This window comes from Poeciliopsis prolifica, unplaced genomic scaffold, assembly GCF_027474105.1.
Source record: "Poeciliopsis prolifica strain line A6 unplaced genomic scaffold, Auburn_PproV2 SCAFFOLD007, whole genome shotgun sequence".
Lineage (NCBI taxonomy): Eukaryota > Metazoa > Chordata > Actinopteri > Cyprinodontiformes > Poeciliidae > Poeciliopsis > Poeciliopsis prolifica.
Window position 1 is genome coordinate 16285899 of NW_026562382.1, and position 27565 is coordinate 16313463.

A 27565-nucleotide genomic window follows, 5' to 3' on the forward strand; every position below is an offset into this window, starting at 1 on the left:
CTTACCACTTAAGTGAACAAAAATATCATATAATCACACCATCATGATTAATATTACTTTTCTTGTCATGCAATCTTGTTACATTCCATCACTCAAAATGTTATCTTCAAACCCACTTGGTTTGTTATTTAGTTTACACAGTATTTTGTCTTATCAGATGATTATGCTTGGATTGATTATGATTATTTTTAATGCAACAAATGTAGCAAGTGTAGAGATAATACTAGAGGCATCAATCTGGAAGCTGCTTCCTCTGTACAAACAGAAAGGAGGGCTTCTCACCTGTCGATTTCCTGATGAAAAACAATTTGTGTTCATGAGTTCGAACCATGTGCTCAAATTTCACAGCTAATAATCTCCCATACTGCCTGATGAGTTGTCAGAAGTGGTCAATATTTTGCTTTTACTCCAGTTATTGTGTAACTAATTAATCATTTTTGGGTGATAAATAAGGCCTTTACTGTAGTGAGGTTGATCTTTATGTTTCAGCAGTGCTCATCTGGTCCAGCTCTACCACAGAGCCACTCAACCTGCGAAGTTGTGAAATGTCAAAGACCTAATGGTGAATCGTTTGTTGTATTCTCCACGCTGCAACCGACATTATCCTGAACCCAGCCATCTTTACAAATGGTTGCTGCTGATTTCATCACCCTATGAAGCAGCAGTAGGTTGGAATTTATCCAAATGATCACCATGTGTATGATGGCAACCATCTCCAGTACAGAAGCAGCAGGGATTCCAGCTGCTGGAAGGGTGACCATTTTCTTTGATGTGACCGTGGTTATTCTGTCTCAGAAGAAGATTTTATCTCAACTGGGTATGGAGTTACTCTTTCAGCACTGAACTACTCTTAGTTGACTAACGTTGGCATGGTTATGTGTGAGCCTATTGCTCCCTCAAGTCACAATCACCTCCACTGCTGCAATCACTGTGATTTCACTCACCTCTGATCTGCTCCGTCATTAGAAGAAGAGGAGTAAAAGTGGCAAGATGACTTCAACACTGGAGTCAAATTCAACTTGCTACTTTTAAAATCTTGTAGTGCCTTGTTTTGCCAGTTGGTGACATCAGAATTTCAAAAGACAATCCAGAGTGTAGCCAAAGCAGCGCTGTTATTTCCAGCTCAAAATCAGAAGAACTGTCTGGGTAAGCATCCACATAATTGTTTTTAACGATATTTGGCTATTGTGCAACAGTGACAGCATCCATGTCTGTCTTATGTAACTGTTAGTAATTCTTATTACCATTTAATTATTCATAAAATTATTAATATAGTTGAAGTTTCTTTTAGTACAGAAAAAAGTTTTGGCACCACCAGGAACTCCAGAATCAGTGGCCAATAGATGAGTCAGACTGGATCATTCTCTTGTGAAGAAATGGATACAATAAACAGGGATGGATACAGGGATGATCATTCATTAATGAAAATAGATCAACCTTAGAGCCATAATATAAAGAACATGACCCCTTCATTAGAACTATGAAAGAAAATAGCAGGAACAGATTGAAGTCTTAGTGCAATTACTCAAACTCTAGTCTTGAATCCTTTCATTTCAACATATGGCAAAAGTGACACCAAAAGGGAAAAAAGAGAAAAGAATATCCATCCATCCATTTTCTGATCACCCTTCTCCCTAATGGGGTCGGGAGGTGCTGGTGCCTCTCCAGCTGCGTTCCAGGCGAGAGGCGGGGTCACCCTGGACAGGTCGCCAGTCTGTCGCAGGAAGACTGGCAGGAAGAATAATCACACAATATTAAATCTTCAACTCTTCAGAAAGCAGTGGGCAGAGCCAGTCCAAAATAAAAGCACTCAAATCCAACATATGAGGTGATCAGGACACATGATTCAAACAGCCTGATGAGCTTTCTGGGTGAGCGGTTGGTTCAGTTATGGGATTACCATCCAAGAAGAACCTCAAGTTGAATGGACAGAAGCCGTTTCCAGGAAAACTTCTGCAATGCACTGGGCGCAGTGGATGTTTTACCACAGGTCACAGTTCGACCATAAAAAAAGAACACGGAGTTCAGGTTTTAAGGTTGTTTCTCTGTTCTACAGCTGATGTGGGCATGTCTTCATAAGAGTTTCTCTGTTCAGACCTTTGACCTCTGCAGTGTGGTTATATTTGTAAAGTGTGTGATGTCAGCAAGAATGGCCTCCAGCACTCTGGGTGCTGGTAGATGCAGTTTGATTGGTCTGCTTTGGAATATGGGGTCCAACATGGCCATCCATTCCACATGAACACAATGAATCTTCTCTGGGAAGTCTTGATATGTTTGCATGTGAATGGGAGGCACAAATGCTGCTGACATTTTTTATTTAGCAAAACATTAGTTTAAGAGTTTTGGAAAAGATCTGTTGGATTTAACTTAACTATACATCCCAGTGCAACCACAATAAGTTCAACTGCTTTATGCAGTTGCATATGCATTAAAAGTTTCTGGTCAACAAGACGGTTTGTTTCAAATCTTAATAAACATTCTTTCTGTAGGTAATATCTGGGTTTTAATAAGAATTGAATTCCAAGAGGTAATGTGAAGCTAAGTATGCATGAATGTTCTTCACTGTTTTTATTGAAGAATCTTGCTGGTTTGAATGCCTGTCTGGATGCTCATTACACATCTGCTGTCATTAAATAACAAATAAAAAAAAAATCCATAAGCGTTCATGCAAACTGTTGACACCAAAATAAAGCTTTGCTAGAAGTACTTTACATTTGCTGTAAGCTTAATTACATCTTTCTCATAAACAAAAACAATGGAGCAATATACTATCGTAGCCTTTAAACAAAACAAGGTCAAATGAAGGCCCTCTCGGTTCTAAATGTTTTTACACATTAACTAAAAAGTATACACATTTATTTGTGTAGTAGTATGGTTATTTTATTGTTTTTGATAGCATGCATGCTCAATCCTGCACAGAAACAATCTTTTGAGGTGAAAATACCTTTATTTCAGAAATGATCATGAATCTCATAATGTTGTATTGTGTTTCTTCTTCTTGCTGAAAACAATAGTGTTTGTTTTAGACTTAGACTTAGACGTGTACTTTATTGATCAGTCAAATAAACTTTACAGAATTGCATTTACAGAAATCAGGCTCTTTTTGGTGTTTTAACAAATCTCTAATGATGTTTTAGACATGAAAAGAATCTATTGATAATAAAACTCTTACATGACATCCCAGTCAGTCAAAACTACTATGTGATATTCTGCACGGAAAAACAGGTTTTATGTTACCATAAAGGGAATAAAAGTGAGAGTTGCATTGCATGCAATTTGCCTTGCGGGAATCATGAAAATATTTTTGACTTATAATGTTTCAAACAATTTGGAAAGAGACAGAGAACTGAGAGACAGTGCTTGCTTTGATGCTACTTTGATTACTGGTGCTCTTTATTTTTCCACCAGCTCAGTATTTCCTCTAGAACTTCTTGAACTGTAAGCTCACTTTCTAAATTGACGGTGAGCGGTAACTAGACAATGACAGATTGAAGCTGTCACCTTCCAAAATATTTGATTGGATTTTGCCACTGTGAGGTCTCTGCTTCGGAGCCTTCCCGGCATTCTCCACAGAGACAAAATGTTCAATAAAGTCCCACTTTCGGCCTTTCCTTTCTCCTCCCTCTCTTATCTGGGAAGCGCGACCAGATAAGTGCCTCATCCAGCAGAGAAGATAGAGCACTCACACTGCGAGTCCATTTGTCATTCTGTGTCTTTTTACCCAGGAGTTGATAGAGCAACAATTAGACTGAAGTGTGGGAGGTTAAATATTCTTTTAATTGTTATCAATGGCTAATGCAGTCCTGAGGGCTTTCTATCAAAGTTCCTCAGTGTCCACTTGTGGCTCAATCTTTTCAATAATCTGGTAGCTATCCTTTTTTTCCTGGATGCATTAATTCAATTGAACAATTTCTGTATCATCAGCGTATTTCTGAATAGATTTTTCTTTGAAGCTGAAAGAAAGATTTAATATTTCATACATCTTGACTGAAATATTAAAACAGAATGCTTCAGTGGGACAGCAAGGCAATTCTCTTCACTGAAATGAATTGGGAATATTGAGGCTCAATTGGTGTGTTTTCGCAGTGAGCGGTGGCTGGATCTGTATATTTATACTGGGTCACTGAGTGTGATGTTATCTTTTCAGATCAGTTCACAAATAACATCAAAGAGTATAGACATTATTAAGCACGCTTTGATCCTCATGTCTCATTTCTTCCTCTAAAAGCTGCTCAAAGACATCACTCATAAAGAGGTAAACAGCTAATCTAGGCACACAGAGCACAACTATTCTCTGAGAGCCTCATATTTAATGAATGTCAGCACTGCTCACCATAATTCCATGTTTATATGGAAATGTCATTTCTGTCACATCAAACCACAATCGCTTGATCTTTTGCAACTTTTAGTGAAACTGTGAAAGAACCCACAGCCTTTGGTGCCTGTTTTCTAGTCCTAACAGTAGTTCAGAGTAAAAAATTGATACGTCTAATGAAGGCACTTCTTATATTAGAATAAAACGGCACGTCAAGGACAAGCATTAGCCAGATGCCTCCAAGGGTGTGGCCTCTTCAGGATGCATCAAGTAGTCAGTGAATAAAAAATGAAGAGTCCACCTCACTGAACCCCTTCTTAATTATTCCATCAAATATTGATTTCTGTACTCTCCCTGAGTTAAAATATCAGTATTGTTGTTACTAAATCAATATTAACTTGTTTTCTTTGAAGACTGAAAGCACTGCATCTTTTTTGTTATTTTGACCATTTCTCATTTTCTGCAAATAAATACTAAATTTTTCCTTGGAATTTCCAAGACATGTTGTCAGTGGTTCACAGAATAAAAAAACAATGTTCATGTCACTCAAACATACTGATAAAAAGTGAAATTGGATAAACTGATCATTTAAAAAGAGTTTCTTATTTTTTTCCAGAGTTGTATTTATATGCACAGATAGTATTTCCAGTGTAAAATTATTGTGGAAAATGGCAAAGCTTCAGGACATCCTCTTCTGCATCCCCTTATGCTGGTAATAAGCATGTAAAAGTTCTGATGTTTCCTTCTTCAGAGGATGGCTGAAGCTGATGGTGGATGTGTTGAAACAACCATGAAGTGAAATTAGGTTGGTTTTCAGGAAAAATATGTGTGCAGATGAAAAAACTACACTTGTATTTCCAAGTACTAGGAGTGTAGTTTTTCCTTAATGCTCCTCACCCTGAATCAGGACCAAAAGAAACAGGTATTGTGCATCTCACTAAAGAGCTGATTTATTCAGGGCAGAGCTAAAAATCTTTATTATGATAAGACTTTCACAAGAAAGAATTTTGTGTCATCTTTGAATTGTGTTTGTCTTTTACAATATGTTCCAATCTGCAATTCTTACAGTTTTGCTTGTAGCTCAATTTTTACTCAAAAGTTATAAGAAATCATAGAAAGAAAATTACCTACCAAAACTTGACAGTATTTCATTTTAATTAGCAATTTTTATTACATTCTATGAAGAATGCAACATTGCAAATGGCAAATGATGCAAATGAGCTAAAGTGTGATTTACAGTGCCTGTATTTTAGACCTGTGTGTGCTGTATTGATAGCCGTGTTACTTGTCAAGATTTCAATTACTACCTAATTCACAACAGGCACTGCCCTCCTCTACTCCGTCTCACATGTCTGAGCCACATTGTTTTTATGAGGTATGCATTATTCAGTACAGCAGTGACTGCTGTGTGTTGATCCAAGACTCCATTTCCTGTTTCAGATGTGATTATTTAAATTTGACAGTTGTTAAGAAGTCGTCCTGACGATCTGCCACTGAAGGTCCTGAATACATTACAGTTCCTGAAGAGACAGAGATGTATCTTTTCCTGTGTGGTACAATGACGAGACGGAGACAAGCTGCATGCTGCTAGCGTCCTACAAACCCTGCTTACTCTCAGCATTCCTTTACAGACTAAATTAATTTGTCAGTTGAAATTCATTTTAAAATTTGTTGCTTATTCAAGATTTGTAATTGGATAATTTTGTTTTTTTGCTTGGAAGGTGTGCGAACTGGGATGTTCTGTCACAGTGTGTGTGAAAGTGTAAATATGATAGACCAGTTTTAAGTTGGCAGCACATGGCTTGCAGCAGTATGAGCAATCACATGTTGGAGAATCAGGGAGGCATTTTTATACATCTTAACTGAAATATTAAAACAGAATATTTTAATATTTTAATAATGTAATTTTTTACATCTTAAAAATACTTTTAAGATGTAAGTGCATAAATGATGCACATTTTGGAAATATATAGGGTCATTTTAAAGAGTGACACACATTGACAGTACATTTCAAAATGTGCCACAAGTTTTTTGGCAAAGAGCAACAAGACACAATTACTTATGTTAAAGTTTAGTCCCAAGTATTTAAATATGAATCTAAAAACAATGTGGCAAGGGCACAAACATAAAACAATCATCCATATTATGTTTTTCCAATAACAATTCAAAGAACATTAAGATGAGCTCCAAAAGTTTCTGCTTTGAAACAAATTGTGCAAAAGAACGCAATATAATCAGGAAAAGAACAGATAAGAAAAACAAAGAGGACAGTTTCTTTTTTTTAAATCTGCCATTTGAACAAATTCTGCAAAGTTTGCATTATAAGAAAATAGTTCCTTTACAACCTAAGCACTTCTGTGCTTTAAAATGCAACGCTACATTTTTACCAACAGTAAAACTAGCCGCCAACACTGGGGAGTTATTTCGAGCACTAATGGGATCTGGACACTTTTATCTGTAGCTTTTATCAGTTGATTAACTAATGCATTGTTCTTGGTTGCCATGTAAGGAGTTGTTGCAGTCACCCTGGGTTGAAGAGGTCAAGTCAAGGTGAGATTAAATCGGGCCAGTAGCGCTGTGCCAGGCTGGAGGAGGCTGGTGTAATTACACTCTCCAAGCATCCTGGTGAAGCTACAGATAAGGTGTGGGCATTGTTAGGAGCTTGGGGAAACCTTGTCTTTACAAACATACTGTTTCTCATTTTTCATGTTAATTACGTTGTCAAGATTTGGTGTAGCTTTGCATCAATGAGCATGAGGTTTCAAGGTGACTTTTTGGATTACAAAATATAGACTTTAAAGTCAGGTGTGATAAATCTTCATAAGTTGTGTTTAATACTTTGCTGAGTCTGTGTATTTTAATAACTACATGCATTGATAAAGCATCATGCAATAATACCTCATAACATCTATCTTAATGACAGGCAATGGCATTGTTAAGGGTTATGAAATAATTAACCTTTGTAGCTTTACTATGCAGATGAAAACTCCCAAACGGCTTGTTGCTAATGAATTAGTTTTGTAATTTAGTTCTATCTATAAATAATAAATAAATAATTAAGCACAATGAAATATTGTCAATAATGCAAAGCTAATGATATATTTCCTGGTCACAATGAAGCACAAAAACAAAAATGCTTTTTAACCTTTTAATTAGAAAGTTTATTTTCCCTTGGGGCACCTCAAACATGGAAATGCTGCGGCAGCTACTGCCTGGTATAAACACCTGTTTATCTTGGCAGTGGGTAGGTGTCCAATTCATCGCAGGGCAACACAGAAACACACAGGACAAACAACCCCGTGCCTACAAACACACTCACACTTCAGGACAATTTAGAGAGATCAATTAGCCTTACAGACATTTTTTGACTGTGGGAGGAAGTTGGAGATCCCAGACAGAACCCATACATGGAAAGGGAGAACATGCACATTTCATGCAGAAACACCCAAGGTTCGTATTTGGACCGGTACTTTCTTGCTGCAAGGCAACATTTCTACCAACTGCATTCCTGGGGTCAACTAAATCTTGCTTTAATGATCCATTTAATTGATGAAATAATGTTCTCCCCTAAAGCCTGTAATATTATTTACTATCCAGTATTTATATCTGCATGCAAGCAGATGCAAATACTGCTTGCACGCAGTATTTGCATCTGTTCTTCAAACCGCATGTTCCTTCTGTCCCATTTCATTGAATCATTTCCAGACTGAAAAAATCATATTACAGTGGTAAAAGTAGATGGATCTGAGTGTGTTAAAGAATTAGATTATAGTCAGCAATTCCTCCATCAGTGATAGAGAATCCCTGTGAAGTTAACATGAACTGTTAGGATCCATTAGGTGAGCACATAGCCACTAATCAGGTTTTTTTGTGGCATGTGGAATTAAATTACTTTTACTGTGTTGCTCAGCATTATTTCTGATGCGATCCTGTGCACTATTGGAGTGTCTCAGTGTCTGTGCCATGCTTTTCACACGTCCCTCTAAAAGCTTATAGTGCAGCAGAGTAAATTTGTTTCCCCTTGTGTGTAGGTGTGTCTGATTGGTAGATCAAGTTTTATGTCCCCCTGTCTGTAGCTCTCATTGAATTACCACCACGTGGGCTGCACAGCTGTTCCTTCTGGTCGCAGCAGGATACTGTCGTTAATTGAAGTGTAATGGGCTCGACAGCAGGGAAGGTCAGACGAAGCACTCTGTTGATGCACAGCCCATGTGTTTCTATATACAATATACTTGGACATTTTTCAGCTCCCCTCTGAGGTTACGCTCCAAGGCTGAAACTGATTTCACAGAGCGCTTATGCAAAATGTTCACATCTCAAAGGTTTTTCTAGAGTGGGTTGGTTTAAAACAGGATGTTCTATCTCTAATTTCCAAGAATTAGCATTAGAAATGTAATGCAAAATCAAGTTTCATGGTGGTTTCTTGGATATACCAGTATGTTAAAACTAACAGTTGACATATCCACATATCCCTTTTATGTTGGGTTAATCCATTTTAAGGTAACTCGGGGCTTCTGTACAGAGCAGAATTATTGGTTTCAGTTAGAGCAAGAACCCTGTGTATCGCCCAATTGCTGTTGGAGATAGTCACCGACCCCTGGTCACCCTGCAGGGATAAGTGGGTGGAAACAAAGAATGGATGGGTCTGAAACATGCCCTTTAAGTCCTAAAGACACAATATAGACCAAAACATACATGTAGAGACAGAGTTAATGATTTAATGAGGAAGGAACTTATATTTTAGCATCATTTCCGGTTGGTTTGAATAGCTTTTGTTCAATTAATTAGGCAAATATTAAAAGGGTGGAGGGTATTTGTATTTTCCAGATACATAGTCCCATTTTATAGCATAATAACTATCTTACCTTCAGTTGTTATGAAAATGCGGCATGTAGAAAAAACAATTTAAAAGAAATTGAAGTTGGCCTCTGTCTCTTTAAGAAGCTCCTACTCTTTGCGATACTCCACCTTTTGCACATCTCTACAACATTGGTCCTCCAAGATGACATCAACAACTGTTCTTAGGAGCGTTAGATACAGCAGCAGATGTTCACTAATTGCTGCTGCCGCAAGTCTAGTGGATTTGAATGGGAAAGGCATCGGCTTGGAGATTTCAGCTCCAATGAGGAACATTATAAAAAAAGACGGGGACATTGTATGAGCAAGGGTTTATAGATTTGAGATTCATGAAAGAATCAAAGCAAATCTCCAACTATATTTTTGTTGAGGGAAAACCATTATAAAAGGACAAAGATACATAATACTCTCCTTCTTTTAACTTAATCTGGTTACTTTTATTAGTGAAAATTATTTTATGTTTTGAAAGATGTGGGTTTTACCCAAAATACAATATCTGAAGAAATTTGTATGACTGCATAATCTGTTTCACACTTCCTGTTCTATACTAGCTTGGCAATGCTCTCTCTCAACCTGCATTAGTGCCAACCTGATTAATGAGTAGAACCTAATTTCTTTTTCCAAAGAGATCTAACTTATTCATGGAAGAACTTGAATCTACTGCATGAGTTGGGCATCATGAGATTTTGATTATTATGAAATGAAATAAAATAAACTTGATATCACTAAACCCAAAAGATTCAACACTCAAAAAGCATGAGGAGGATTCTATGCTTTCAAAAACATCCCAAGGTACATAACTGCACAGTTTCTCTCCAGCTGTTTTTGGCAGATGAATTTTATTGGACAACATTTTCTGATGCACTGAATTGTCTGCATTTTAATTTCTTATCAGACATCTGGACTATTGCAAATTGTATTGTTTACATTTGTCGCTCTTATTGCATAAGATGCTTTGAAACATATACTTTGATCATGTTGTATAAGCAGGATGTAAAAACTGGTCTTGCTGAGCTGAAGTGTGCATACTTTTAATTATTCATGTCTTTGTATAATTGCAACAAGGCCTTTTTGTTGTCTTAGAATAAAGAACTAATGTCATGATTCATGCTACCAAAATTCAGTGCTTAACCTTTTACATTGGTAAAATACATTCTGATGTTGACATTGTTCTGTATGTTTACTTAGACAGACTTTAAGATATAAATTGCCATTGATACTGCCTAACCTCTTTAGGGGCAATTCTTTATAAATCACTCATATTTATTAATCTTAGATACCTTCAGCGAACTCTGTCTTTGTCTCCCTTTTCACTGCAAGGATGGTTTGTTCACCTTCTGTGAAAGTTAGCTGTCAAGTTTCAGTCCAGTCTGGCTAGTTTGGCAGAGTAAATCTGCCCAACTGTGCAGACTGCTGCAGGGAGGCAAGGGTGTTTTTACCTTCTGTGATAAATTACAGACTGCAGGGACAGACTAGAGAACAGCCATACTGAGAGCTGTTCACTCCAAGGGTCCATCTAGCTGTCTGGTGATCCTGTAATGTGTGTGATCGATGCTTATGCTACATTTGCTTCGATTAAAATTCAGAGAAATATGATGGTGTAATTTTAGTCTTCAATTCAGCAGTAATGGTCACAAGTTTAAAAGTTAGTAGATAGTAATGTAGTCTAAACCTTTCAGAAACTGGACAGATGGTTATGCAGTTAAAAGTGGTCAGGGTGTGTTGAACATCCATAATACCACCCGTTAAGCCTTTCTTTATTAATTATAATGATTTCATGCCATGTAAGATTAGAACTTTACATGAAACCAACAATACACATTTCTAATACAGAAATGTAGGCCTAAAGCTAGATTTAATACCTGCTTAAAGTTGTTATCTTCAAAACAAAATTATTTTAATCTGACAAAAAAGAAAGGCTCATCAGAACATATATTGAACATGAGTGTAATTAAGAGCGCTGATGCCAATAACTGAATTGATGCTTGATCAGGACCCAATGTTTGGGACCAGATAAGGACATTCTCATTAAGTACAAATGATTATGCATAATCAACCCTGGGATTTAATCTTTTAAAACAACAACATTGGCTCTGTCAGAGTAAAGACATCTGTTTGTCAAATTGAGAAATTTTATGTTTTCCTTCAACACGACGCCCAACAATAACATAAGCAGTAAAGCAAGTCAGGCCTCACATTTTTGGAAAGCATGTTTATAGTAGATAGTTCAGAGAATAAGATCAGAGCTGAGGCTTTTGGAAGGTTGGCAGTAAAAGATGGTACAGCAACAAAAATGACTGCTCGATCAGCACAATGGACACCACTATAGATTTATCTGTGTACAACCCAGTTAGGGCATTGATATTTCAGCACCAACAGTGAACCCATAGATTCTGGCATGGCATCCAGGGAGGTTTTTACCTGTGTGGTAAAAACTCTCTTAAGTCATACAGAGTCAATGAGTCATTTTGCAAAACCATTTTAACCCCTGAATCTTTTCTTGAGAATCTATATGGGAATGGGAAGTTGAAGAAAGAAACTGCACCTTTTATCCCTCTCCTTTGTTTTGTGTTCCAGCTAAAATGAATGTCAGAAGCTTGTGGATGTATAAATGAACAAATTAAATGAATGAATCAATCAACCAATGTTTTATTTCAAATATACGAGCTTATAAACATACAAAAAAATCAATGATACTGTGAAGCCATCATGTTAGTGTGACAAAGAAGCTGTGTATCTATAAATGGGATTATATAATATTTAAAAAAGAAATCATAAGACTGATCTTTTTCTTTTTCAAGGAGTGTAAAAGGAAGTAAATGGACATTAGTTACAGTTTACTTTTAATTCCTCCTGAACTCTCAAAAGTATTAAGTTAACTCTTCTTTTAAATATAGATAACTACATAATTATCTCATCACATAGACACATAGTAGGTTCACAGTCTACACTATAAACATTTGTTTAAATATTTGCAGTTAAATGGTTAACAATTTAACACAGGGTTTTCAATGTTGTGTGTGATAACTGTAAACAACTGCATAAGCCTGTCAAATCCTCTATTTTTATTTTTCCAATTTGTCGTGTATTCGACCAGCTTAACTTTTTATTGAAGCCATATATTGGAGAATATTTGTCTTTGAAGTTATGAATTTGTGTGCTCCTGACATCCAACTATTTTTGTGTGTGTGTGCGAGGGGGTATGTGGATGTATGTGAGTGCGTGTGTGTGTATAACATGGTTGTGTGGCTTCAAAGGAGATACTCAATTTTTATGCTTCCAACAGATACTTTTACAGATTTGTATTTATAAACTCTTTTGCACAATAATCCAGAATTATCACATTTCCAGCACTTGCACCATAGCACAATTTTTCATCTTAATACTCACACCTGAAAGAGTCATGAATATACTCCAATTTTCCCTTCCAATTGGGGGATCCAAGATTTTCTGGTTTGCTGGCAGGAGATCAGAAAGTCATTCTCATGAATCAGAAAACCACGTTGCTTCTGAACACTATGAACCCAGTGCTGGCATTGTTTGGCTTGCTGAAACAGATTCTGTCTTCTATAACCGGCATCACAAGCAATTCTCTATACAAAGACTTGCTTTTGTACAAAAGACCAGTCGAAAATCTGGCTTATCCTGAGAGCGAAGCAATGTTAAAGAATTATGATGTTGCTCATCACACCCAATGAGTGCTGAATTAGAGATGTAGATTATGCGTGCTTGTTCTACATTATTCTGTATTCCATGCTGCTGGATCACCATGATGTCATATCCAAGTCTGATGTAGGAGTCCTACTTTTCCCATCAGCCTGAATACTTAGTGGGATTTTAGAAGCATGAGCAACATGACCCAGCTTAAAAATTTATGTGAACAGAATTAAATTATATGTAAGACATCTTTAGTCAATGCACTCCTGGCTCTTTGTCACAAGGAAATATATTGGCAGCAGATGGCACAAAAATTCTTAAAAGGAAGGTTTGACATACTATTATATATTAGGTTTACTGCACTGATATGTATGATATACAGAGTTTACGAAAACTTTTGGTCTACATCATCTGCCAGTTTGGCAGAAAACATGTAGCTCAAAAGTAGATACTATTTCACTGACCTCAAACATTTAAATATTTTACAAAGTTTGTAGACAACAAAATGTATGGATCAAGAATTTACAGCTGCTGCATGGTAAATGCTGATCATAAGATTAGAGCAGAATCTTATGATTCTGTAATTTTGTAACACTGGTACAAAATTATTATTGACAAATTTAATTTAAAATCATTTGGAAACCAAACATATGTACAATTAATTCAAGTTTTTATCCATTTATTAATACAGATTGTTTAATGTATGGCTAGAAATTAAGTTAATTATGTGCATGGTCCTGGTGGCATAGAGTAGGTTGGGTTAAGTCACATTGGTGTGCACAGTGGCGGCTCGTCCATAGGGGGCGCTGCGGCGCGGTCCACCCGGATGTGGAGAGGGAGAAAAAGTAACCGCCAGTGATATAGTTGATAATGGCGACGACGGTGGTCGAGGGCTTTCACATACGGTCGGTAAGCTACAGCTGAGGTTGTTACCTCTGCGTGTTTTGTTAAGTTTTAGCTAACATATTTCTCTTCTCGTGTTTTCCGTTGTTTAGTTTTTTTTTCACTCATCACTACTGTCATTTGTTTTTCGCTGATAATTAGTATGATCGTTGCTGTGGTTTATTTGATGTTTAAATCGCTCGGGTTAGCATGATGCTACTTTGGATAAATGTTCCTAAAATTTATTTTTTTTTATTATTACTGGTAATGATTATGATTCTCTTGTTGCCTAATTTGAGTTTCTGCTGCTGTTGCAGTGTTAATGTTTGGTTGATATCATGATGTTTTTCGGGGTCAAATGGCCAGTTGGCCATTCTGATGTGGCGTAGGAGCTGAAGTCCTGTTTTCTGGCTCAGATCTATGGACAGTCATATTTGAAGAATTCGCTGAGCTTCTAATGGTGAGATAAATCCAGGGCATTACTTGGTTATTGTGGTTCCAGCAGAATTTGGTTAAGTCTTTTGGATTTCTGCAATATTTTAGGTAGGAAGGCTTCTGCTGCTTGGTGCTGTTAGTTTGATTGAGTGTTGTATATTTTGTAAGCTGATATGTATATTTTACTTTTAGCTCATCTAACCCTTTGTTATTTTGCTATATGAAGTTTGTTATATTGTTGTGGAATTCTAGTCATTTTTCTGCTATTCATTTGATCCAATTTTCCACCACAGTCTTAACAATGGGCTGTTGGTACATCAACCCAGGCAAGATGTATTTTTCACCAATTGCTACAAAGGCATTCCTTGCTGCTTTACTAATTTCAGACATATTATTCTTAAAAAATAAAAATAAGAAAAGCCTTGTCAGGTCAGGTAATGTTATTTTAATCTTAAAATAATTTTTTTTGTCAACTTTACTGCATCTGATGTGTTTGTGGCTGAATACAGAATTGTCACCTAAGGCAAAATTCAGTTCACTTATTTTTTTATAGATCACTATAAGAAGGACATATGGAAAAGTGGTATGTTTGTCCTCCAGCAGTCTACACCTATAGATAAGTACAGAGTTAGCTCAGGATAACCCAATTCCTTAGAATGAGACACGAGAAAGGCAGAGACGAATGTAGGTAACAGTTGTTCTGATCTGCTGAATTAAAGCTATGTTTGCATTAGCATTTAATTTGTGATATCCTGCTTGGTGAATAATGCAAAACAGTGGTAAAATATGGATTTCTTTTATTTGTGCAAAACAAAAACACACTTGTTAGAATAGTAAGCCACCAGTAGACAACTCTAATTGCAGCCTCAATTCTTTTAAAATCGTTTAGTAGATAGGGGAAGGGGACTTAAAAGAAAAAAAGTTTTATGTGCTAATGTAAAGGTCTACCAATGCTGTTACTGACAGACAAAAGAAAAAACTGTTGTCTCCTATATGAAAGTTGTTCTGAATTTAAAATCTACCTAAACTCCCTTTGTGTCCATTTTTGACAAGAAGATATTACAGAACTTTAAACTTTTGCACAGTACTCTGTGAATGAAAGAAAAAAAAATTATGAATGTAATGAAGAAAGCGAGGATGAGAAATGTCTTGTAGCGGCCTGGGACGCCCCAGGCCAAAGATCAATAAATTAAATTTCAAGACACTGTTAGAGATTTTGTTCTTATCTCACAGTAATTTAATGTGACTAGCCTCAATGTTCCCCCCCCCTTTTCTTACTAGAGTCCTATCTTTGTTTGAAATCTGAATAACAATAAAAGAGTAACAAGACAGTGAAACACAATCAATTTAATACCCTTCCTACATTTGAGTGAATGGGAGAATGATACGCTTAGTTTGTTTTCTTGATATAATTTGTTGACTTTCACTCCAATAATTTATGGTGTTTCCTTTGATTTTGTCTTAATTTTGTTGACTAATTTATATCCAAGCATATTTTGAGGTTGAGTAGCCCGGCCGATGGCCAAACCTAAATCCAACTTAAAATCTGTAGCAAAAGTTAAAAACTGATAAATTCCTTCCATTCAAGTTTACTGAAGTGGGCTATTTTTTTCTAAAAATTGACTAAATTTACAGTCTGCAAATGCATTGGAGAACAACCCCAATTGGCTTACAGCTGTTATTGCAGTTGAAGGTGTTTCTACAGTTTTGATTCAGCTTGACTGATTAAAAATTTATGATTTTCTCACACTTCGCAGTTATGAGTTACCACCTGTTAATCTATCCCATAAAATCTTAGATTTTATTTTATAATAAATTTTAAGAGACAACTGATATGGTAGAACTACCAACACACTTTAAAAACCATTACCTCAGTGACAAAATCAATAAAATCTCTTAATTATAATATATAAAGTTGATTAGTGTAATAAAAACTAGTTTTAGTCCTGAGGAACTGATATTAAAAGTCTTTATCAGCATCACAATCTCATTTTCTGAGGAGGAATTTCTTCATAATATGCTAAAGTGGGTGTTTCAACCAAAGCATGTAGTCGGCTTTTGTTTTTTAAGTTATGTGAGACAAGGAGAATTTGATGCAATCACTACAAACTTCTCAAATTATTGTGTATTCTTCCGATATGTTTGAGAAATGAATACTGCGCAATGGAATTTGATCACACAGAAAAGAGCCTAATTGTCTTTGCCAAACAGAGTACTTACTCTCTTTCTTGGTGTGCCTCTACATAAGCACCCATACTGAGTGACAAATTGGTTTCTATCTCCTCCATTTTCTGCTCATCAGCGTTGGATGAGTGATGAGAAACTTGCAGTGATGCCATTTTTTTTTCTTTTTCTGTCGAGCATTCAACCATCTGTTACATCCGGGTCAGACCCTGCTTTTAAAATAATTTCTATTTAAATTAACTGTGGTACCCTGCAAATCATCTGTGCTATTTCAGGATTTTGTCATTATTTTAAAGAAATCATCTCATTTTATCTGCATTTAGTCGGAAATATGTGTGTAACTCTTAGTTAAGTCTCTCCTCCTGACTCATATTACACTTTTCTGAAATATTAAGTCTCTTAAAGTGAGCTGGCTCTATGAGGTTCAACCCTTTGGCATTCATCAGTCAATACAGAAAGTTATTTATCTTAGTGCTCTTTCTGCCCAAAGCCATATTTCCCAGTAAAAAGAGCTAAACAGGCTTTTTCCTACATATTCATAGACCTACTCTCATAATGTTTGAAACAACACACTTATCATTCAGTCTCTCAGATAGCGCACGGCTCCTTCAGTACCCAGAGATCTTATCTCTTGGCAAAATTATATATCAAGCCCTCCTTAAAACACAGCTCCACTGTGCTTCCACTAATTCCCTCAAATTGTGAACTGGAGAGCTTTAAACTCATCTTTTAAGGTGGAAATGTGAAACAGTGCTTGCCTGCGCGAATTAAACTGATCTTTAGTCAAAGGCTTTTTTTTTTCTCCTTGATGGTTTCCTTTAATTTTTCTCTAATAGTTACAGAGATCATTGTGCTTCTTGGATAGTGCTAAGAGTTTTTTTGTGGTGTTTTTTTTTTTTTTTTATGAACTGGAGAAATGAGAGATCCTCTGACAATTTTTACTTTATACGGCTCATTCTCGTTAAGTGAGAATGAGCTGTAATTTTTTTCCCTCCATCTCGCTGCTTGATTCATCCATGTCAGGATGTATTCAATGGTTATTTGGAGTTACCCTACAGGTTAACTTGCCACTTTGTACCTATAGTTAGTTTCAACGAATTGCCATTGTACCCCATGTACTTAAATCATCGCTTATTAATTTAATTTGGAGTTATGTAATTTATAAGTTATTAGGAGATATAAAATGTCAAAATCTCAGATAGTTTCATTTTAGTAAATATTTTCTGTTCACTTGTTTTTTTTGTGATTATTGTTCTGAACTTGTTGAGGATAACTCAACTCTTATGAGGTACTAGCGATTATGACCTCCGATCAACCTAAGGAGCTCTTAGATGACCTTTTGTGGGTAGATACAATTGATTGGGGTCACATAGCCACATTTCCTGACAGTAGTGTATAGAAATTTGATTAAATCGTTGAAATGTGGTTGTATTGCCTAAGTTATTATGATCTTTTTAAATTACTTGTAAACCTTTTTTCAACTTCTTTTTCATTTTCTAATTTAAATATATATTTTACACCACCGCTATCTTTTTCTATGTATATTCCAAAGTAAACAACTAGCCTTTTTGCAAAAGAAAAACCTCTATATTTGTGCATGTGAAAGTGCATGTTGAGAACAACTCAAGTGCAAACTGTACAAGTACAAATTGAGCACTTGACATACAGTTTAGCTACGGCATTTCTAAATGTAAAATAATAGGAGGCTTGACGTAACAATATAAATGTCATTAAAAAAAACTAAGATACAGCACACTCTTTAAATAAAAAATGAAGTGAAGGATTAATTGTTCATGTAACATTGTCTTGCTCCAACATGGTGGAACCTGGGTTCAAACCACAGCATCCCTTGCTTCTGAATAAATAAAGAGACTTCACATCACAACTACTTATCACTTGCAGCAGGGTTTTGATTTCACCATTTATTCCCTTCTTGCTCACAATTTTTTCCCTCTGCATATTAATTTTTTCCAGGTATAGCCTCTTCGGGCTAAGCAAGTATCAGCTCCTCCTCCAGCCCACCCACGCACGTATGCGAGTGCACGCACACCCACGCGTGGATTTGAATACGCATCACCACTACCACCACTCATGGTGCATTAACAGATATTTTCCAGAGGGACACCCGTTGCTTCAGGGTCCAGGTGTCTCTGAGACTACTGACCCATGTTATCTGCCAGCCTCAGCAAGCAGGCCTCCTCAAAAATTAATCCTGACGTTGTCATGCTGCTCCTCTTTGCTCACAGTGATGGCTCCCTTTCTGGGCAACAATCCCTTCTGTATCTAAGGCACTTGGGACTTAGATATGGTTACCTGAATACTCGAACTGATAGGAGAGGAGACTATGAGTTGAGAAAATGGAGATAGAGTGACCAGGATTACAGCTTGTTCTGTGGTAATTATAATCTTTTTTTTTAAAGGAAGGGGAGGTTGGAGCAGGTGAAACACCAACTCAAAAATCTGATTATATGGGACTGGACTTGATTCTCTTTCAAGCTGTCATTTTCCAACATTCTCTTCTACTTTTTTCACTAATTTTGTAACACTGTTTCCTTAGCCATTCCTTATATCCTGTCTGTCTCGTATATCTGGTATCAGGAAGGTGGAAGCTAGATAGATTTTCAGTTTTATGTCTTAGAGGAACTTATTTAAAATAAAATAAAACATTTATGTGTTACTGCAAAAAGAGATCTTAGTATATTTTTTGTCATAAACCAACATAAAGTAGAGCATAATTGTAAAGTAGAAGGAAATGTTTTTTTTTGCTATTAAATATCTCAATAGCATGACTTGCATTTATATTCTTATACCTCTACATAATATTAGATGTAACCAATATCCTTAAAAGTAAACTAATGAGTAGATTTCCCTGATGTATGCTTTCGCCCTTTAAATCTAAACAAAATAAATAATTCCCCAAAAATGTATATTTTTCATAATTGAATACAATGATTTCTCTTAGCATGTTGCATAATTTCAATGAGTGGTTAAATTATGTTGAACAATATATTTACTCAATACAGCACATTTTTTAGAAAATGTAAATCTTTATTAAGGAGGCAGAAATAAAAAAAATCAATGGTATTAAAGTGATATGTTTGGCATGATAGAATGCAACTGTTATATGTAGAGTTTTTTAGGTTTGCATCTAACTCTACATTATTGAACAAAATGCGTCATGAATATCAAAGATCACACATGATATATAAGAGATGAAGCTGTGGAGAAGTTTAAAATAATGTTAGAATGAACAGCATCCCCCAAAAATGGAGAAAAATATGAACCAAATGGAAACAATCACAAAACAGCAAATTAATGTATACAAGTTAGTGCTTGTCTTGTGGCAAAACAAAAGTTCAAGGGGGATTTATTCTTCTGCAATGCAGTGTATTCCTCAAAACAGATAAATGCTTTTTATTGTGGAGCTTTAGTGCTCCAATTGTTCCACATTGCTTTAACATCCCATATCTTTGATGAAAAATTTATGGTGGGAAAAAAATATTCAGTGAGAATTATGCCGCTAACGAGACAGTGCTCTCTGACTTTGTTTTAGGCATTGCATCAGTTAGTGTCAGATTTCTCCAAAGGCCATTGAATTACGTGCCTACATTGAGTGGGGAAAGTGTGTACACGGGTAAATGGTGTATGACTATCTAGCTGTGTAATTTACCACCTTTTCACATGCCTGAAGCAGCCTTGGTGCATCAAGGTATTTTTCTCTCTTAAACATCCATGTCTGTTAAAATTGAAGTACGTCCACATATCTTTAAAATGCATGGCTGCTTCTGACTCTCTGGGTTTCTTCTGTGTTTTCATTTTTTATTTTTTTAAGATATGAGGCTGAGCTGAGATCAGTCACTCTGGGCAGTTATTCTTTTCCTTTTCTCTTCTGAATCCTGTGTAGCAGAAGGGATAGAATTTTAATTCAGCTTTGCTTGATTTGTCTGTCTCTACCTCAAGTGAAACACTAACCAAGACTGCACAAGAATTTGTAAGACTCATTAAAACATGCATTAAAGCTTCATGGAGTAAATATTTCCTTTGCGTTACTATATTTGATGTGACTAATGTGATCAGTTTCACCGTTCAGCTAAAGAGGACATGGGCCAGGACATTCATGTGATTATAATAGTCAGCAAAATGACACAAAGTTATAGAAAATCCATCTCTAGAGCTTCTTTATTTAATTTAAAAGTATATGTTACTTGAAGCTGCTGACTTAACATATTGATTATTAGATGGATTGTTTTACTTAGAGTCTGAGTACATTTAGTAAACATGCTGATTAATGCTTGCAATTTTTGTTCTTGTCTTATAGTGTAAGGTAGTTATGACAACCTGATATTAGTTGGTTAATCAGTCAGGTTATTTGCACAGGTTGGCAGGTTAGCAGACATACTGATAGTAGCTTACAAATTGTAGTTTAAATTAATCTTAATATGTAGGACGTCTTTAATTTTTGGCTCATCCAAGAGCCTTTGTATAGCTAACATGTAAAATAAAAATTTCTGGGCAAACTGGGCTCGTATTTTGTGATAAAGTGAGCGATGTATTTCAGTACCAGCCTACAATTGCCTTTAAACTGTTTGGGAAGTAAAACAACATCTATGTATTGTATATTGCACTTGTTTACAATGGAAATTACAACAGAAAGTATTTAAGTCTAAACTAAGTGCAGATGTTGTTGACATCTGCTGTTGATATTAAAAAAAAATACAGTATCTAAATCCAAAGAGAGCTTCAAAAATTATCTGTAATATTTCAGTAGTGACTTGTTTAAAACATAAGGCAGAAAGTACGGCATTCTGATTTAAATACTGAAATTATGCTATGATTAAGATCTTTAGTACTCTTGCTGTTTCAACATCATTAGTTTCTGACCCTCCTGCAACTCCTGAGTTTATGCTGCAGCTGGGATCAGTCCCTATCGTTCTGGTGCTTCTGGACATTGTCTTAATTATGTTGTTTCTCTCTCTCCTTCTAGTCCACGTTTCCATTTCTTACTCTTCTGAAGTGGAACTAAAGTTGGCACCCTTTGTTTATCCATCTTTTACTCACTATAAATATGGACAGTACCTAGAAGCAAAGGCCATTTTTTGAATCTTTTGCTGCTTTTTGCGTTTCTATTATGGCAGTTATAACATTTGATTTTTTTTATGATGGGAATCTCGGTTCTTTAATGGTTTCAAGCTAACAAATATCTCATCCAACGTATCTCTCCTAAAGCGCAGGATGGTTCTTCAGTCTGAAATCACTTATTTTAATTGTGAGTCATTTGATATTAAACTAAGCAGCCCAGAGGAGAACATAATTGTATTGTAGATATACAATATACAAGTAACATAAATATATTATTGTTCGTAGTTATTGTTCTTTGCCTAAGGCGTAAGTACTTAGCAGAGGACATCTCGTGAGACATAGCAGATTCAAAATGCAATAACATTTTCTTTGAAGAGATGAGACAGTCTTGCATTATCCAGTTGTAGTGTCTGAGAATATTATGAGGTCTGGATGTTGAAGGCCCTCCTTTACATTTGACACATCATGTCCAAGTTTGGTATTCTTATTTAAAACTATAAAAGAAACATTTGACTTTTCAGAATAGAAAAAGAGAAAGAAACTTCCATGTAATATAAAGTTTGCAACACAGAAATCAATCTTCCTTTTTTAAAAATAATAAACAGAAACTTATTTGATAAATTTGCATCTATCTTTCAGGGTGCACACCCTGCTTGTAATGACATTCTGCTGTATCACTCACTGCTGGGTATTCATACAAAAGGTGGCACCTTTAAAATGTGAGCCATTTAACTTTGTACAGCCTGATTTTGTGTTTCATTTCATTTAATTGATATTTGTGGTTGGTGAGCCTGCAGGTGTGAAACTTTTTAAAAATTCTTCTCCTGGCATCAGTCCTGCTCTTCTGTCTGCTTCTTAAACTAGCAATACCCCTGCAGCTGCAGCACCGGGAGACGGGGTGAAAGAAGCATAGCATGTTCAAAAAAAGTGATAAACATGCAGCTGATTGAGTTGATAACCTCAGTTCCAGGAGCAGCTGCCTTCGGGAGGGAGACTTTTTGAGACTGCTCAGGTGGAGATACCTACCCTTTTCAGATAGTGCCACGTGCAACATCTCAGCAGCGTAGAAAAATTATTTTTTTCTCTGAAAGAACTCCAAAAATGGCCTGCAGAAAACCACATGTGGTTTTTTGATAAAGCATTGCAACTAAGTCTTATGTGCGAACTTGTAAAAATAAAAAGAGAAAAGTTTAACGAAGAATTCAGAATTTCTTTTACATATGTATAATACTCTTTATTTACTGTGAAACGTTAAATTATTTTCTTCCATATCAAAACTGAAAATTCAGGAATATGGAAATCTTTATACAAGATCTTTATACAGAAAACTTGCTAAGCCCTGTGCTAGGGCAGTCAGTCATCCAGCGGCCAGTCGTGTTTTTGAGGAAAAAAATATTTAAAGTTGACAGGAAATTTAAAAATGTCACTTAATAATTATGTGTTTTTAAAAGATTGGAAGATGAATACCTGAATACAAACTATAAAGTCTTAAAAAATGCAAATGTTTTAAAAAGACTGAAATAAACAAGCATTACTTAGGAGCAGAGTAAAGCCTGGTGGCCCACCAGGCTTATAATACTCTGGGACAAATCCTGCTTGATGTCAGTGAAATGAAGATCGCAATGATGCTTTTTGAATTCAGTGTTACTATTGTGTTCTTAGTTCAGCAGCATATGTGGGCCTTCATTTCCTGGCGTTTTGCAGGTTACAAAAATATATCAGCTTCACTTTTCAGTCTGTCTTTACAGCTTGTCATATTCAAAAGTAAAGATCTAACCTTCGCAGTGGAAATATTTTGTCAGCTCCTTGTTTACTAAGTTGGAAGCTGAAACAAAAACAGAATTAATTTTTTGCAACAGCATCACACGTGAAGTGAAAGACGCCTCCAGAAAATGACAGGCGACATTGAAAACATGCACATTGTGTGATGAAACAACAAAGATACTGCAAAGCAAACACTCTGCTATTAAATAAAACCAGCTTTTAACTCTCAGACTTCAGACTAGTAGGTGAAGCCACACAGGTTAAAAAGAAGCTATTCATATAATAACAATGTGCAGTACTGCTATAATTCTTACAACTTCATCTGTATTTATAATTATGTGATTCACAATTAAAACAAAGTGTTATAATTATGTTTTGATGCTTTTATTTACATTCTTCTCAGCTGCAGAGCTAAGAAGAGCTAAATACTGACACAATTTTTTTTTAGACTCAAAACAACACATAGTCAGATGCAATCATTATTCAAAACAAAACAATAAAAAAAAACCTTTAAATCTAGCATCAGTAATTCAATAAATTCTGGTATGCTTTACATTGATATTAGCTTATTCATTTTAATAGCAAACGGATAGATTAGAAATATTTTGTGATGTATACATATAACATTAATACCCACAATTACTTTTGAAGCAAGGATGTGATGGTGTCATATAACTTAAAATATAAATCATCACTCTTTCAGTGTAAGTAAATGACTAATATTTGTATGTGCAAATACTGGATACTTTGTATCAAACGGAAACTAGATTTTTGTCTTTGCTTAAATTTTTACAAATGTATTAGCAAGACACTGATAGAGTTTCCTGGTCATACACAAATTTACTTTATATTAACTATTTGTCCACAGCTGAAATTGGTTTGTTTTCACCTCATTGCTCCATCCTCAATAGTAGCTTCCATTCATTATGTTTGTTGGCCATCTGCAAGCTGTGAAATGCACCTGCAGAAACAAGCTAATTTGAACAACAGAATGGAAAAGAAAATGCCCTTAAAAGCTTTAAGTAATAAGTTCTGGGTCAATGGGATCTGGGGATCTCAGGGCCATGAACAGTCAGGTCAGTTGGAAAGCAGACTGCAGAGCTGCTCAAAGTACTTGGGAGTGGATGGAACCTAAAGGCAAAGAATGTTAATAGAATCAGTTTCTTGTGGGTGAGCTCGATGAACAGCCTTGGCTACAGGGCTGACAGTTAATCACGGAATAGCAAAGAGCAAAACCCCCAGAGCTTCAACTCTTGTCTTTGATATCAGAATGTGTTTTAAGGAATAAATAAGAGACTCTTCCTTATGCTGTTTCAGAAAAGATTCATAAACGACACCCAGAGCTTCATTAAAATGATGTTCAAATGACATGATTTGTCTCCTGTATTGCTGCAGTAAATTTGAAACCTGAAAACAAAATATTAATACTTTTTTTCGTGTGCAAACTCTGTGTGTGCATTGCACTAGACTAAAGCGTTAGATTGGATGAGAAAACAGGATGAATTGCAAATAGTCATAGTTTTATTCCAGTTTTTGCTGATGGTGTACAAAATAAAAAACCCTGAACTCAAGGGTCATGAGCATCTACAATCCATTTTTCTTCTTTTTTTTTTCAACATTTGTGGCTTTGCAGCTATCCTGAAGCAAGTTTAAATCAACAATTTTACTGGTCTCTGGTCAGATGTTTAAATCTGTTTTATTTTTCTCTGTTTTTGTTCTCATCAGAGTCTTTACAGCTGCCCATGCTGGTTGGACCATACCCAGTTGGTACTTGAGTGAGTGGGCGCTTGACAGAGTTGGCACCTTGAAGGTGCTTGCTGCTGCAGGAGGGGTGACATAGCCCCAGCCTACCACACATTCATTTGTACCAGATTAAGCTATTGCATGATGCTGCAAGCAGAAGGCCTGGCACAGGCGATTTACCATCCCTGCCAGACTTAACATCTTCAGACGCCTCCTCTCTGCTCGGCTAACATCTTCTCGGGAAGGTCTGCCCAGAGTCATCTGCAACTCTACTAACAATATCACCCAAAGGGATGACTGGAGGTCACCTTGCACAGGTGGGTTTCATACATCATGCATTATTCCAAAATAGGGCTGGTGTCTATCTCCAGCATTGGACAAGAGGCATTATGCACAGTGAAAATCTGAAATGTGATGCATTAAACATTTTCATTTGGACTTACAGTGTTTTAAAAGGTCAGAATACATTTGTGTTTTTCTGATCCCATCGATATGCTGATCTCATCTTTTTTTAAAATGAAAGCCAAGAAGGAAAAAGAACTCTTAATAAACAGTAGCTTTTTTTGAATCATACTAAATTTAAGTTCACAATCTAGAAACCCATTGAATCTTTCTTCTTTTTTTGGCTTTTATTTTAGTCTACATTATGAATATAGTTGCTTAGGGATAAAACAGAGATGGACAATATTTGTAAATAGCAGGATTTACAAAAGAAACTCGATGACCCAGCGATCAGTTCAAACTTTGATTTAACAGTAGATGATATTTGTACTTTGTTTATCAAATTTTTCTTTAACCTTGAATATCTTGGGTTTCAAACATGCTGCTGAGACAGAGAGAACAATACAATATATAATTTATATAATAAGATATAATTGGAACATAAAAAATGAACACAAAAGCCATAAACTTCAAAATCATAGAATTCAAAACAAAACCGGAGACATCGTAGTTGTTTCTGTGCTTTCTGGTTATTCCTTTCAGTGAATGCATCTGTGAAGGAGAAATGAGGGATAGAGTAGCATGGGTTTCTGTGTTTTTATTGCGAGCAATCAAAGGCAATTACATGCACAACAATGTGGAAAAAATACTTACAGCCTTGTAAACTAGACTGTATTGAATGCAGACCACAAAGACAAGATAGGAACAGAAATGTGAATTCCAACAGAGAAGACAGATAAAGGGCTGGTTGGCTAAATAATTTTGTGGAAAACCAGTCATGAAGGTTGCTGTAGTCAAATGTGCTTGTTTCCACTTGAATACAGCAGAGTGTTTGGCTTATTTAAAGAGAGGCTGGGGGATCACATGTTGATTCTTTAGAGCCTTGGCAAACCCAAATTAGCTTTTTTCTTTTATTTGGAAACATCTCATCAAGTCTTAATTGTTATGACCACCTGTGAAACGGAGGGTTGTGGAGTTCTGCGCATCTGTTCCCTTATGATAACTGCAGGATTTTCGCTGACTGAGTCCAGTGAGTGGGCACTGAACCAGGCCCACAGGAGACAGGGCGACAGATTGCACTCCATCAGATCATGTAGCTTCCAACGTGATGCACAGCATCATATTAGCCAGGCTGATGATCCCCAGGTTTTTTTCCATTCAACGAGAGCCTGGCATGGTGCCTTTGACCTAGATATTTATCTGCTGTAAGAGCTGGTCTTTTCCAAAAAAGAAATATAATCTACTTTGTCTGGTGTTTCTCTGTCTTGTGCCTTGGACATTATTTGTACACCTGGAACCTCTTTTTTTCACATTTAGAAAAAAAGTTAACTTAAGATCCTTAATGTTAGTTTGATTTGATTCTAGTTTCAAAATTATTTTAGGTTTTTATTTTGATTAGATCAATCTTGTTGGTGTTGTTTTAGTTCAGTATTTTTTTAGTGATTCTAGTTTATTATGTTAATTTATTGTGTATAGTTATTCTTAATTACCTGAGCTTATTTTTAATCTGCTTTACTGTAAGATTAATTTGTTTGTTTCTGTCTCTCTCCCACTCCTCAGTCTGCCTTCTGTTCTTTCCACTCACACCGACAATCAGTTAGCCAGTCAGCCCATTGTTTCTGTATTCAACCTCTTAGCCCTTAAGAGCCTCTTTCTCAATCACTCCTTGCTCTTTCCTCCCATCAATTCCTTTCTATCATATTTTCCCTGGATTCATGTTTTTGTTTTGTTTCTGGTTTCATGTGTTTCCTGTGGTTTTTGTCATTTTTTAAAATAATTTTTTCATTAAATAATTCTTTACCAACAAGCTGCCTCTCTGCATTTAGGTTGTTCATTAACTAGCCTACGACATGACACGTAAAACTCTTTTAGGAGGGATTTTAGTATAAAGTAAGATAGAAAGTGGTCTGCAATTTAGAAATGGAAAGCAGAAAAACAAGCTTTCAATTTCTTTGACAAATGAAGTGAAGTGTGTAATTGCAGTCACCCTCCTTCAATCTGATACCCCCAAAGTAAAACTCTGAGCAAGCAAGAAAGCATTAAATTGAGGAACAGCCAAGTGATTCTTTACAACTCTGAAGAAACTGAGGAGATTCACAGTGCATGCAGAAGAATCTATTGATACGAGAACTGTTAGTGATGGATTATAAGGATGTAAAATTAATCAAAAAAAGGCTAAAAGGGAGCTATTGTTTAAATAATCTTCTG

General features: G+C 36.0%; 1 protein-coding gene across 1 annotated transcript in view; it reads left to right on the plus strand.

The window, feature by feature from the left end:
• Positions 1-27565, plus strand: part of thsd7ba (thrombospondin, type I, domain containing 7Ba) — a 188327-nt gene that overhangs the window by 16825 nt on the left and 143937 nt on the right. Inside the window, exon 2 of the mRNA XM_055031554.1 lies at positions 24899-25233. The gene's annotated coding sequence lies outside the window, so the exon portion shown is untranslated. The remainder of the gene's footprint in view (positions 1-24898; positions 25234-27565) is intronic.